Below are 12,688 nucleotides of genomic sequence, written 5' to 3'. Positions count from 1 at the left end.
TAAATGCAGAGCCAAGAGCAATGTTCAGACTAGTCTGGGGAGATGCTGCCTTCATCAGAGACCACAGACCTTTGGTGGAGAATGACTCAGTATTAAGCTGGGAAGGGAAAATGATGGTTGATATTGTTCTAGTAGGTCTCACAACATTAAAAAGTGTTTCTTCCAGATCACTGAATGATTATTGTAAAGCAAATCCCGGAATGCACTTATGAGACCCACCATCAGCCTGTGAAATAATGTGTGAAAGAGGAATCTGTGTCTCTTCAGGGACAAACTGTTGCTTTCAAACCAACAGTGAAGTGTCCATTATCTGAATGACACATAGATATATACACGTTATAGCAGGACGGATACAGAGTTTCTTCAGGTCCATGAATGAGGTATTCAGCAGTTGACCTGGCTCAGCAATAAAGGTAATTTTTCCCAACTCTGAGACCTGAGCTCCTTCACTAGGAGCCCCATGATTGAAGGAAACAACAAACTTCAGACAACTTGCCTCAGATTTTTATGTAGTTCAGGTTTCCTGGTCTTGGTCCTCAGAAGGAAGGACATCTTGCTTTCCAATTTTTTTATTTCTGTTCCATTAGGTTTCCATTCAATGCCTCAAATGTCACCCAATTTAACTGTACGTCTCTACATTCCCTCCATTGTCATCCTCTTTCCTCTGTCTTCACATTTGACATTCCCGTCCCTGACCGTGTCCCTCTGCAATCCATAAGTACATTTGTACGTCCCAAAGTGAGTACAGTCTGGACCACATCCCTTGACTTTTACACTCAACTGATCATACCGACACAGTGTGGAGAATTAACATTCAGATTAAAGTGAAAATGGATCCCATTTTCCTTTTTTTGATCTTGATTATCTCATCTATGACGACTTTCACAAGATCCATTCATTGTCCTGAAAATTAAATGCTTTCCCTTTCCAATCTGTAAAAATTCTTGTCTATCCTATAATCCTTCTCTCTGCTGCACTCAGGCAAATAAATTATTGTGCACTTATGATAGGTTCCTATTGCTACATTTTTTTTTGGTTCTTTCTTTCGGAGCTGGGGACCGAACCCAGGGCCTTGCGCTTCCTAGGTAAGCGCTCTAACCACTGAGCTAAATCCCCAGCCCCTACTATTGCTATTTTAATTCCGTTGCCAAGAACTATAGAAAATAAGAAGGACTGTATCAAAGCATCATATGAAAATCAGACTAAGGGAATGTGGACATTGGAAACTTGTAACTGAGCTGAAACTCTTGCTAGAGACAAACTGCTGTAAAAGGTCTTCTCTAGATTCCTGGTGTCATAGTTGGTTTTCCCCAACAGATAGTAAAGGACGCATCTCTCTGTACAGAGGAATCGGACTAGTCACAATGAGCACACACTATGCACCACATACTTTAACGATGGCTGACTATTTGTAAAGTCCTAGAATCCATTAGTTTATTAGTCCAAAAGGCTAGATGTCTCATCTGGTCATTGGTATATGGATAAATCTTCAGCATGCAGGTTCTAATGTCTGTGAGGTTTTGGTTGCATTGTGAGTGCAAACATGAAAAACTGAAAGCTTCTTTCTTCCATGTTTTCTATGGGAATTCAAGTAGAATGCATGGGTAAGAATACATTGGGATTGCGATTCTCAGACAGACAGTATCGTCAACTGAACTTTCTTTTCTGGGAAGCTGCACCCTGTCAGCCTGTCTCAGGTGTATGTGAACTGCAAGATCCAGTCTGGGAAGGCCGACCTGTTCATCGATTCCCACCTGCCCCTATTACAGAAATACCCAAGACTTCCTCAATCAACTCCTTTGCAAACATGGTCTTCTGGGATTTGAAGACATCACAGCCACTAACAACACCAATGAGATTCAAGATTCCTTACGCCAGCTCACTGGAGTGAGAACAGTTCCTTGGGCCTTTACATGTAGAGAAAGACTGAATAGGCAGACACGTGATCTAATCTCCCTCCAACAGCATGAGGAGATGATGATGTGGCTGAAGCAAATTGGAGCTCTGCAGGTATGAAAAGGGTGTCCGTAAATCCCGTGCTGACAGCAGACATTCAGCCATGCTGAGGACAGTGCACCTGAGAGATGACGTGCATCACAGAGGAGGAGAGTATTTTCTTATGATTGGGATTTTCTACAAATTGGTTTTATTCTATTCCTCAGTGCAAAAATCTGTTCCTGTTTGCCTCAAACCATGGGGTAGTGAAATTTAAGAGACAACAGAGGTTTGATTATTCAGTCTTCACATGCTGACATGTCTCTACTTCTAAGTCCATGTTTCACAATCCAGTGCATCTAAATCTCCAATGAATCAGTTACTGTTTTTCTACCATGCTGTTCTGCTGAGGTCATTTTGCAGAAGTCCACTTCCTAATGATTATTAAAACAATGAATATTGTGAAGTTGTTTATGATCTACACACAGGCCTTTCACACCCCAAGCATGTACCATCCCACTTCTGCATTTGCAGCTCTCAGCCAGTGTTCTCACCCTCTCCATCCAGCAACCCACAGACGTCCACACTTGTATGAGGACGCTGTCTGAAAAACAGATGAATAGCTTTATTATAGTTGTTCTTCACTGTAGCCACATTAACACAGACGGCAGAGCATATGATGCATTCGGCTCTGTTTGTAATGCTTAATTGCCCATAAAGTCGCAAAGAGTTGTGAGTTGATTCTGACCGAGGACCGGCAAGGTCAAATATGAAATGCAAAATTTCAGAACTCTCCTTCCAAGGCTGTTGTGAAATAAGTTGTTTGCAAAACACTGTCCTAATAAATTTATTCCATTCTCACTTTGATATTTTGCTTTGGTGTCTTGAAGTGACGTTTAATTATCATTGAAATGCAGGTCACCTCTATGGTCTCCAGTGAGAAGGATTCATCCCTCAAAAGCATGTATCTGCAGATGCCTGAAAAAAAAATATAAAGAATAGATCTTGATAAAGTTCTAGGGTAAAGAGGCAACATCCTACTGCAAAGATCCATAAAAGAAGTACACTTGACATTGACTTTGTATTATGCAGAAATTCTTCAAATATTCCCTCTATCTTAGGGGTATAAATAATCTCAGATGAATATTTGACAACCAAGGGAAGCCTTTAGAATCACTTACCCTTTTCAATAATAGTTTTGAGCAAATTGAACACTAAAAGATCACAAAGAAGAAACGGATATAATCAAAAGATACATGTGGGTCAGCTCTAACTCTCATAGTCAAGGTGACATTGGACACGCTTATTATGGTCATGGATTGCTCATGGATTGACCATTATTGTCATGGATTTACCATGACACGCTCATAATGGTCATGGATTGCTCATGGATTGACGATTATTGTCATGGATTGACCACGAAACGCTCATTATGATCATGGATTGCTCATGGATTGACCATTATTGTCATGGATTGACTATTTTTGTCATGGATTGACCATTATTGTCATAGATTGAACATGACACGCTCATTATGGTCATGGATTGCTCATGGATTGACGATTATTGTCATGGATTGAACATGACACGCTCATCATGGTCATGGATTGCTCATGGTTGACCATTAGTGTCATGGATTGACCATTATTGTCATGGATTGACCATGACACGCTCATTATGGTCATGGATTGCTCATGGATTGATGATTATTGTCATGGATTGACCACGACACGCTCAGTATGGTCATGGATTGCTCATGGATTGACAATTATTGTCATTGATTGACCATGACACCCTCATTATGGTCCTGGATTGCTCATGGATTGACCTTTAGTGTCATGGATAGACCATTATTGTCATGGATTGACCATGACACGCTCATTATGGTCATGGATTGCTCATGGATTGACCAGTATGTCATGGATTGACCATTACACGCTCATTATGGTCATGGATTGCTCACGGATTGACCATCATTGTCATGGATTGACCACGACACGCTCATTATGGTCATGGATTGCTCCTGGATTGACCATTATTGTCATGGATTGACCATGACACGCTCATTATGGTCATGGATTGCTCATGGATTGATCATTATTGTCTTGGATTGACCTTGACACGCTCATTATTGTCATGGATTGCTCATGGTTTGACCATTATTGTCTTGGATTGACCATGACACGCTCATTATGGTCATGGATTGCTCATGGATGACCATTATTGTCATGGATTGACCATGACATGCTCATTATGGTCGTGGATTGCTCATGGATTGACCATTATTGTCGTGGATTGACCATGAAATGCTCATTATTGTCATGGATTTCTCATGGATTGACCATTATTGTCATGGATTGACCGTGACACGCACTACATGGTCATGGATTGCTCATGGATTAACCATTATTGTCATGGATTGACCATTACTCGCTCATCATGGTCATGGATTGCTCTTTGATTGACCATTATTGTCATTGATTGACCATGACACGCTCATTATGGTCATGGATTGCTCATGGATTGACCATTATGGTCATGGATTGCCCTGACACGCTCATTATGGTCATGGATTGCTCATGGATTGACCATTATGGTCATGGATTGACCATGACACACTCATTACGGTCATGGATTGCTCATGGATTGACCATTATGGTCATGGATTGACCATGACACGCTCATTATGGAAATGGATTGCTCATGGATTGACCATTATGGTCATGGATTGACCATGACACGCTCATTATGGACATGGATTGCTCATAGATTGACCATTATTGTCATGGATTGACCATGACAGGCTCATTATGGTCATGGATTGCTCATGGTTTGACCATTATTGTCTTGGATTGACCATGACACGCTCATTATGGTCATGGATTGCTCATGGATTGACCATTATTGTCATGGATTGACCATGATACGCTCATTATTGTCATGGATTGCTCATGGATTGACCGTTATTGTCATGGATTGACCATGACACGCTCATTATGGACATGGATTGCTCATGGATTGACAATTATTGTCATGGATTGACCATGACATGCTCATTATGGACATGGATTGCTCATGGAATGACCATCATTGTCATGGATTGACCATGAAGTGCTCATTACGGTCATGGATTCCTCATGGATTGATGATTATTGTCATGGATTGACCACGACACGCTCATTATGGTCATGGATTGCTCATGGATTGATCATTATTGTCATGGATTGACCATTTTTGTCATGGATTGACCATTATTGTCATGGACTGGCCATGACGCGCTCATTATGGTCATGGATTGCTCATGGATTGACCATTATTGTCATGGATTGACAATGACACCCTCATTATGGTCATGAATTGCTCATGGATTGACCATTATTGTCATGCTTTGACCATTATTGTCATGGAATGACCATGACACGCTTATTACGGTCATGGATTGCTCATGGATTGACCAGTGTTTCGTGGATTGTCCTTGACACGCTCATTATGGTCATGGATTGCTCATGGATTGACCATTATTGTCATGGATTGACCACGACACGCTCATTTTGGTCATGGATTGCTCATGGATTGACCGTTATTGTCATGGATTGACCACGACACGCTCATTATGGTCATGGATTGCTCATGGATTGACCGTTATTGTCATGGATTGACCATGACACGATCATTATGGGAATGGATTGCTCATGGATTGACCATTAGTGTCATGGATAGACCATTATTGTCATGGATTGATCATGACACGCTCATTATGGTCATGGATTGCTCATGGATTGACCATTATTGTCATGGATTGACCACGACACACTCATTATGGTCATGGATTGCTCATGGATTGACCATTATTGTCATGGATTGACCATGACACGCTCATTATGGTCATGGATTGCTCATGGATTGACCATTAGTGTCATGGATAGACCATTATTGTCATGGATTGACCATGACACCCTCATTATGGTCATGAATTGCTCATGGATTGACCATTATTGTCATGCTTTGACAATTATTGTCATGGAATGACCATGACACGCTTATTACGGTCATGGATTGCTCATGGATTGACCAGTATTGTCGTGGATTGTCCTTGACACGCTCATTATGGTCATGGATTGCTCATGGATTGACCATTATTGTCATGGATTGACCACGACGCGCTCATTATGGTCATGGAATGCTCATGGATTGACCATTATTGTCATGGATTGGCCACGACATGCTCATTATGGTCATGGATTGCTCATGGATTGACATTATTGTCATGGATGAACAATAACACACTCATTATGGTCATGGATTGCTCATGGGTTGACCATTATTGTCATGGATTGACCATGACACGCTCATTATGGTCATGGATTGCTCATGGATTGACCGTTAGTGTCATGATGTGACCATGATACGATCATTATGGTCATGGATCGATCATGGATTGACCGTTATTGTCATGGATTGACCATGACACGCTCATTATGGACATGGATTGCTCATGGATTGACAATTATTGTCATGGATTGACCATGACATGCTCATTATGGACATGGATTGCTCATGGATTGAACATTATTGTCATGGATTGACCATGACACGCTCATTATGGTCATGGATTCCTCATGGATTGACGATTTTGTCATGGATTGACCAAGACACTCTCATTATGGTCATGGATTGCTAATGGATTGACCTTTATTGTCATGGATTGACCATGAAACGCTCATTATGGTCATGAATTGCTCATGGATTGACCATTATTGTCATGCTTTGACAATTATTGTCATGGAATGACCATGACACGCTTATTACGGTCATGGATTGCTCATGGATTGACCATTATTGTCATGGATTGACAACGACACGCTCATTATGGTCATGCAATGCTCATGGATTGACCATTATTGTCATGGATTGGCCACGACACGCTCATTATGGTCATGGATTGCTCATGGATTGACATTATTGTCATGGATTGACAATGACACACTCATTATGGTCATGGATTGCTCATGGATTGACCATTATTGTCATGGATTGACCATGACACGCTCATTATGGTCATGGATTGATACTGGATTGAGCATTATTGTCTTGGATTGACCATGACACGCTCATTATGGTCATGGATTGCTCATGGATTGACCGTTATTGTCATGGATTGACCATGACATGTTCATTATGGTCATGGATTGCTAATGGATTGACCATTATTGTCATGGATTGACCATGACATGCTCATTATGGTCATGGATTTCTCATGGATTGACCATTATTGTCGTGGATTGACCATGACACGCTCATTATGGTAATGGATTGCTCATGGTTTGACCATTATTGTCTTGGATTGACCATGACACGCTCATTATGGTCATGGATTGCTCATGGACTGACCATTATTGTCATGGATTGACCATGATACGATCATTATGGTCATGGATTGTTCATGGATTGACCGTTATTGTCATGGATTGACCATGACACGCTCATTATGGAAATGGATTGCTCATGGATTGACAATTTTGTCATGGATTGACCATGACATGCTCATTATGGACATGGATTGCTCATGGGTTGACCATTATTGTCATGGATTGACCATGACACGCTCATTATGGTCATGGATTGCTCATGGATTGACCATTAGTGTCACGGATTGACCATGATACGATCATTATGGTCATGGATTGATCATGGATTGACCGTTATTGTCATGGATTGACCATGACACGCTCATTATGGACATGGATTGCTAATGGATTGACAATTATTGTCATGGATTGACTATGACATGCTCATTATGGGCATGGATTGCTCATGGATTGAACATTATTGTCATGGATTGACCATGACAAGCTCATTATGGTCATGGATTCCTCATGGATTGACGATTTTGTCATGGATTGACCAAGACACGCTCATTATGGTCATGGATTGCTAATGGATTGACCTTTATTGTCATGGATTGACCATGAAACGCTCATTATGGTCATGAATTGCTCATGGATTGACCATTATTGTCATGCTTTGACAATTATTGTCATGGAATGACCATGACACGCTTATTACGGTCATGGATTGCTCATGGATTGACCAGTATTGTCGTGGATTGTCCTTGACACGCTCATTATGGTCATGGATTGCTCATGGATTGACCATTATTGTCATGGATTGACCAAGACACGCTCATTATGGTCATGGAATGCTCATGGATTGACCATTATTGTCATGGATTGGCCACGACACGCTCATTATGGTCATGGATTGCTCATGGATTGACATTATTGTCATGGATTAACAATGACACACTCATTATGGTCATGGATTGCTCATGGATTGACCATTATTGTCATGGATTTACCATGACACGCTCATTATGGTCATGGATTGCTCCTGGATTGACCATTATTGTCTTGGATTGACCAAGACACGCTCATTATGGTCATGGATTGCTCATGGATTGACCATTATTGTCATGGATTGACCATGATACGATCATTATGGTCATGGATTGATCATGGATTGACCGTTATTGTCATGGATTGACCATGACACGCTCATTATGGACATGGATTGCTCATGGATTGACAATTATTGTCATGGATTGACCATGACATGCTCATTATGGACATGGATTGCTCATGGATTGAACATTATTGTCATGGATTGACCACGACACGCTCATTACAGTCATGGATTCCTCATGGATTGACGATTTTGTCATGGATTGACCACGACACGCTCATTATGGTCATGGATTGCTCATGGATTGACCATTATTGTCATGGATTGACCATTTTTGTCATGGATTGACAATTATTGTCATGGATTGACCATGACGCGCTCATTATGGTCATGGATTGCTCATGGATTGACATTTATTGTCATGGATTGACCATGAAACGCTCATTATGGTCATGAATTTCTCATGGATTGACCATTATTGTCATGCTTTGACAATTATTGTCATGGAATGACCATGACACGCTTATTACGGTCATGGATTGCTCATGCATTGACCAGTATTGTCGTGGATTGTCCTTGACACGCTCATTATGATCATGGATTGCTCATGGATTGACCATTATTGTCATGGATTGACCACGACACGCTCATTATGGTCAAGGAATGCTCATGGATTGACAATTATTGTCATGCATTGGCCACGACACGCTCATTATGGTCATGGATTGCTCATGGATTGACATTATTGTCTTGGATTGACAATAACACACTCATTATGGTCATGGATTGCTCATGGATTGACCATTATTGTCATGGATTGACCATGACACACACATCATGGTCATGGATTGCTCATGGATTAACCATTATTGTCATTGATTGACCATGACACGCTCATTATGGTCATGGATTGCTCATGGATTGACCGTTATTGTCATGTATTGACCATGACATGTTCATTATGGTCATGGATTGCTAATGGATTGACCATTATTGTCATGGATTGACCATGACATGCTCATTATGGTCATGGATTTCTCATGGATTGACCATTATTGTCGTGGATTGACCATGACACGCTCATTATGGTCATGGATTGCTCATGGTTTGACCATTATTGTCTTGGATTGACCATGACACGCTCATTATGGTCATGGATTGCTCATGGATTGACCATTATTGTCATGGATTGACCATGATACGATCATTATGGTCATGGATTGATCATGGATTGACCGTTATTGTCATGGATTGACCATGACACGCTCATTATGGACATGGATTGCTCATGGATTGACAATTATTGTCATGGATTGACCATGACATGCTCATTATGGACATGGATTGCTCATGGATTGAACATTATTGTCATGGATTGACCACGACACGCTCATTACGGTCATGGATTCCTCATGGATTGACGATTTTGTCATGGATTGACCACGACACGCTCATTATGGTCATGGATTGCTCATGGATTGACCATTATTGTCATGGATTGACCATTTTTGTCATGGATTGACAATTATTGTCATGGATTGACCATGATGCGCTCATTATGGTCATGGATTGCTCATGGATTGACCTTTATTGTCATGGATTGACCATGAAACGCTCATTATGGTCATGAATTGCTCATGGATTGACCATTATTGTCATGCTTTGACAATTATTGTCATGGAATGACCATGACACGCTTATTACGGTCATGGATTGCTCATGGATTGACCAGTATTGTCGTGGATTGTCCTTGACACGCTCATTATGGTCATGGATTGCTCATGGATTGACCATTATTGTCATGGATTGACCACGACACGCTCATTATGGTCAAGGAATGCTCATGGATTGACAATTATTGTCATGGATTGGCCACGACACGCTCATTATGGTCATGGATTGCTCATGGATTGACATTATTGTCTTGGATTGACAATAACACACTCATTTGGTCATGGATTGCTCATGGATTGACCATATTGTCATGGATTGACCATGACACGCACATCATGGTCATGGATTGCTCATGGATTAAACATTATTGTCATTGGTTGACCATGACACGCTCATTATGGTCATGGATTGCTCATGGATTGACCATTATGGTCATGGATTGACCATGACACGCTCATTATGGACATGGATTGCTCATGGATTAACCATTATGGTCATGGAATGACCATGACACGCTCATTATGGACATGGATTGCTCATGGATTGACCATTATGGACATGGATTGACCATGACACGCTCATTACGGTCATGGATTCCTCAAGGATTGACCATTTTGTCATGGATTGACCAAGACACGCTCATTATGGTCATGGATTGCTCATGGATTGACCTTTATTGTCATGGATTGTCCATGAAACGCTCATTATGGTCATGAATTGCTCATGGATTGACCATTATTGTCATGCTTTGACATTATTGTCATGGATTGGCCATGATACGATCATTAAGGTCATAGATTGCTCATAGATTGACCGTTATTGTCATGGATTGACCATGACACGCTCATTATGGACATGGATTGCTCATGGATTGACAATTATTGTCATTGATTGACCATGACATGCTCATTATGGACATGGATTGCTCATGGATTGAACATTATTGTCATGGATTGACCACGACACGCTCATTATGGTCATGGATTGCTCATGGATTGACCATTATTGTCATGGATTGACCATGACACGCTCATTATGGTCATGGATTCCTCATGGATTGACGATTTTGTCATGGATTGACCAAGACACGCTCATTATGGTCATGGATTGCTAATGGATTGACCTTTATTGTCATGGATTGACCATGAAACGCTCATTATGGTCATGAATTGCTCATGGATTGACCATTATTGTCATGCTTTGACAATTATTGTCATGGAATGACCATGACACGCTTATTACGGTCATGGATTGCTCATGGATTGACCATTATTGTCATGGATTGACCACGACACGCTCATTATGGTCATGCAATGCTCATGGATTGACCATTATTGTCATGGATTGGCCACGACACGCTCATTATGGTCATGGATTGCTCATGGATTGACATTATAGTCATGGATTGACAATGACACACTCATTATGGTCATGGATTGCTCATGGATTGACCATTATTGTCATGGATTGACCATGACACGCTCATTATGGTCATGGATTGATACTGGATTGAGCATTATTGTCTTGGATTGACCATGACACGCTCATTATGGTCATGGATTGCTCATGGATTGACCATTATTGTCTTGGATTGACTGTGACATGCTCATTATGGTCATGGATTGCTCATGGATTGACCATTATTGTCTTTGATTGACCATGACACGCTCATTATGGTCATGGATTGCTCATGGATTGACCGTTATTGTCATGGATTGACCATGACATGCTCATTATGGTCATGGATTGCTAATGGATTGACCATTATTGTCATGGATTGACCATGACATGCTCATTATGGTCATGGATTTCTCATGGATTGACCATTATTGTCGTGGATTGACCATGACACGCTAATTATGGTCATGGATTGCTCATGGTTTGACCATTAATGTCTTGGATTGACCATGACACGCTCATTATGGTCATGGATTGCTCATGGATTGACAATTATTGTCATGGATTGACCATGACATGCTCATTATGGACATGGATTGCTCATGGGTTGACCATTATTGTCATGGATTGACCATGACACGCTCATTATGGTCATGGATTGCTCATGGATTGACCATTAGTGTCACGGATTGACCATGATACGATCATTATGGTCATGGATTGATCATGGATTGACCGTTATTGTCATGGATTGACCATGACACGCTCATTATGGACATGGATTGCTCATGGATTGACAATTATTGTCATGGATTGACTATGACATGCTCATTATGGGCATGGATTGCTCATGGATTGAACATTATTGTCATGGATTGACCATGACAAGCTCATTATGGTCATGGATTCCTCATGGATTGACGATTTTGTCATGGATTGACCAAGACACGCTCATTATGGTCATGGATTGCTAATGGATTGACCTTTATTGTCATGGATTGACCATGAAACGCTCATTATGGTCATGAATTGCTCATGGATTGACCATTATTGTCATGCTTTGACAATTATTGTCATGGAATGACCATGACACGCTTATTACGGTCATGGATTGCTCATGGATTGACCAGTATTGTCGTGGATTGTCCTTGACACGCTCATTATGGTCATGGATTGCTCATGGATTGACCATTATTGTCATGGATTGACCACGACACGC

The sequence above is a fragment of the Rattus norvegicus genome, chromosome Y (genome assembly GCF_021556685.1).
Source record: "Rattus norvegicus strain SHRSP/BbbUtx chromosome Y, alternate assembly SHRSP_T2T, whole genome shotgun sequence".
NCBI lineage: Eukaryota > Metazoa > Chordata > Mammalia > Rodentia > Muridae > Rattus > Rattus norvegicus.
Note: the sequence above shows the minus strand (reverse complement) of the source record.